This window comes from Atta cephalotes (assembly GCF_000143395.1).
Source record: "Atta cephalotes unplaced genomic scaffold scaffold00052, whole genome shotgun sequence".
Taxonomy (NCBI): domain Eukaryota; kingdom Metazoa; phylum Arthropoda; class Insecta; order Hymenoptera; family Formicidae; genus Atta; species Atta cephalotes.
In genome coordinates this window covers 1-3,895 of record NW_012130116.1, presented here as the reverse complement: position 1 = coordinate 3,895, position 3,895 = coordinate 1, and positions in this window count along the sequence as shown.

The window sequence follows — 3,895 nt, the reverse complement described above, 5'->3', positions numbered from 1 at the left end:
CGATGCTGGACGACATTCCAACTCGCGAATTGCGTGTGGTCGACGGCCCACCCGCACAGTTGTCCGATATAACAAAAACACGTCCTTCGCGTATCCTCTCTTCTCCACTACTCTCGAATATTTTTACGCTATTTTCCTCCAACCGCTTCGTAATCCGGCACAATCGTAAAATTCGAAATACACGTGTGCCAAGATCGTAAAAAACGCGCGAACTTATAATATTCTTCCCGATTTAAGCTCTATGAAGTTGGCACTTCAGTTTTCAAAAAATGAAATTTTGAAAAAATTAAATAAATTTCTAGAGTTCTAACGAAAGTTATTAATGCTTGAAGCGCTAGGACCAACGGTTTAAGAAATATCACGATTTTTTGATTTTGTTTGATTCTCTCACATCTGAGGGACAAAAATTTTTGAACGTTACGGCAGTTCTGTTGACAGTTCTGGATAGCATCCCACTTTCTATTGAAAGTTATCATTTAAAGCGTTAGGACTAATGTTTAGAAGATATCGCGATTTTTCGTTCTGCGTTTTGTGAAGTTGGCACCCCAAATTTTTAATTTTCGATTTTTCTTTGTGTTAATTCGCTGGAATTATTTTTAATTTTGAACAGAAACTCCGGAACTCTTCGAGGTGCATTCGGAACTGTGGCCAAAGTTTCATTTTTTGAAAAATGAAGTGAAAAATTCCGGAACTATTATTCTTTTACCGCAGGATTTTTATTATTCTTTTACTATGAACTAGCTGTAGTCTACAAAACGACAAATTTTCTCTACCGTTATATATTCCTCTTTTATTTTAGAACAACCGAAACTACTCTTTTGTATGAAAATTGTGTGATTATGTGAAAATTAAATAAAGAAATTTATAGTTCAATGCCTAATTGTAAAGATGTTTGAGATGTGTTTATTTATTAAAAGTTTATCAAAGGGATTATAAATAAATATAATTTATGGAAAGTATTGTTATCTTATAAGAAACACTAACTAAAATGAAAATATGAGATATTGTTAATTTAAAAAAATTAATTTATGTATCTACATTTTAATATATGTAACGGAACTATAAGTTTCATTAAGCATATTTTTTTTGTGAAAAAAAGTCTAAATCTTTCTCTCTATCTCTGAAAGTCGCCTTCTCCCTCGCGATTTTCTCAATTTTTCATCTTGTTTATCTTAGTAAAAGCTATATATTTGCAACGTTCTGATTCTGTTCGGCTTTACTCTCTATCGTTTATCAAACCATCTCGCTCTGACTTGTTTTATTTTGGCTCAATCTTTATTTACGCCGATGAATAGGCAAGATATTTCCGTATTAAAGGAAAATTGCCTCTTAATTAAGCAGCCGGCCGATAGTGCGTGTCAACCGGATATGGGGAGATGCGAGAAACTCGTAGCGTGGCTGCAATTTGCGTATTAATGGGGTCCCACAAAGGCAGAGGCGCCACTTTAAGGGGTGATAAACGTATTTTATGGGGGGACAGTCCGGCATGCTTTCTCCGCAGTTGCAATTAACAGTAAAGCGACGTGGGGTGAGAGAGTGTAATATTCTGCTCCGCACACATCCTGCTAGTAAACATACATACTTGTATCGCGACCGACAAATAAAAACCAATAAATAAAAAGCTAATGGCATAGGCAAACTGCATGGTTATCGTTTTTATTTTCGCTTGCGTTGCACGATTGGGTGGCTTTATAAGCCTTTACGTTACGCAAAATCCATCCCGATTAGTTGAGATTCACACAGTTTCTTTTAAAGAATCATTTGAGATATAGATAATTAGTAGATTAATGTATAAAATATTGTGATGTAACTCATATTGTTTATTTCATCAAATACTAAAATAATATGTTTGTATTATATATGTATCACTTTCGACAATCTATTACTATACGCAAGTATAATAATCGAAAAAATTGTAATTATTAACCCTTCATTATTCCCGTCAAGTGTCCAGAACATCATTATATAAATTCGCTGAATGTATGAATGTTGTTATTTATACACATTATTTTTTTTAGTAAAAATTGTTTTATAATTTAAAAAAAAATTGCACTATTTCTAAAGGATATGCATTGTAGAATATTATCAATCTTTATTCAATTGTAAATTATTAAAGAAAATAATAAAAATTGAGATATAATAAGTGAGTAAGTTATTAACATTAAAAAACTCCACGCGAGTAAGGTTAATTAATATAATCGTATATATTTCTTCAAGAAGCAAAATCCAATTGTGTGTCAAGTAATCGAATGTAAACGATGAAAAGTCTTTAATACAGCAAATTAGACAAAGTAAAATAATTAATGTAAATTTCAAATAAGAAGATAATTAAAATGCATTCCACATCTTTGAAGCACGTACAATCTCGGAAAGATCGATGAAAGGTAAGAAGGTAATGAATCAAAGCATACTCGTATAATTGATATTAAACTCTTAAATTGTCGGAAAACGGTAGTTTATTGAAGATTAAATAACCGCGGTAAGGAGAAAGAGAGAGGCGGAATTTATGATTTTCTTCATTTTCCGTAATATCCTTCGCGGATTGATTCCATTTGGCCAATCGCCCGGTGCAGCCGGTCCGTATATAATAAAGTATCTCTCTCCATTTATCCGGCTGAATCAAATTTGATCAGGTGTAATCCGACTTTAGGTAATAATCGCCAATGCTATTATTCAATAGCTGAAAGCATTATTGTGATATTTTATATATAAAATATGTAATTTCTGCTAATAATATAAAATTTAAATATATAATAATAATTTAGAAACAAATTTAAAAAGCTTAACTCAATTTCACAGTTGAATTTTGAAATAAAATTTACTATTTTCTCTTTTTTTAATTCAAAATATGTATATTGTGACATACATAATTAGTTTTCTTCAAACAATGTGAAAACACGGATTATGTATAAACGGATTATGTTAATATATAATGATATAATCTTGTTTTGATAATTTTATGGGGGATCAAAGTAGATATTACAGAAAAGTCTAAAATGTTCATTCCGTTCAATAATTAAATTCTGTAAATTTCACGATACTTTCGCACACATATTAATGGCATATTTATATATTAAAAGCGAAATCTTCGATCCGACATTTTTGTTTCGTTTTTGAATTTGTATGATTTACTTTCGAAGACAGGAAGAACGTACATAAATGATCGTTTGGCAGCATTTCGTAGCAGGAGAGGGGAAAAAAGAACGACATCGTGAAAGTTTTAATCGAAAAAGTTCGAACAATGCGTCCCGGCTGGTTCTAACAATAAGACCGATAGGACAGTTCCAAAGCACCGGCTGCGCGTTAAGCGTTTTATTATTCCGAGGGACAGCGGGATATTATTATTGATTGCTCTCTGCGGCATTGATCTCCGTTGTTTGCGAGTATCTCTCGATCGACCCCTATGGCGCCACGTAGAAATAACCGGGATTTAATTTCCACTTATTTTACCTTCCGCGGATATACACGACGGTTAGCTGTTGAAAAGACAAATACTGTGGATGGCACTTTGCTCTTTTCAGTGTCTGCTTGAAAAAAACTTGATAAAAGAACCAAAGTTCGTCTCTTTCTCTCTCTTTCTCTCTTTCTCTTTTTGACCACTCGGCGTCGGAAAATATGTTTTGTCTACTGTCGATCGCGTGATGGCGAAAAAAGGGACGAGCTTAAAACGCGAGTAATCAAAAATTAAGAGCGGAGAAAACGATCGAGTTTGCAGAAATAAAATCCCGAGTATCGTCGCGATACACGTTATGTGGAAGAAAAATATCATAAATTGGCGTAATAAACATCGAAAGAAATCGTTGAAGAAAAATAGAAAGCAGATGAAAACGAAAAGAAATCTTGTGTGTGTGTGTGTGTGTGTGTGTGTGTGTGTGTGTGTAGTAAGTAACGGAAC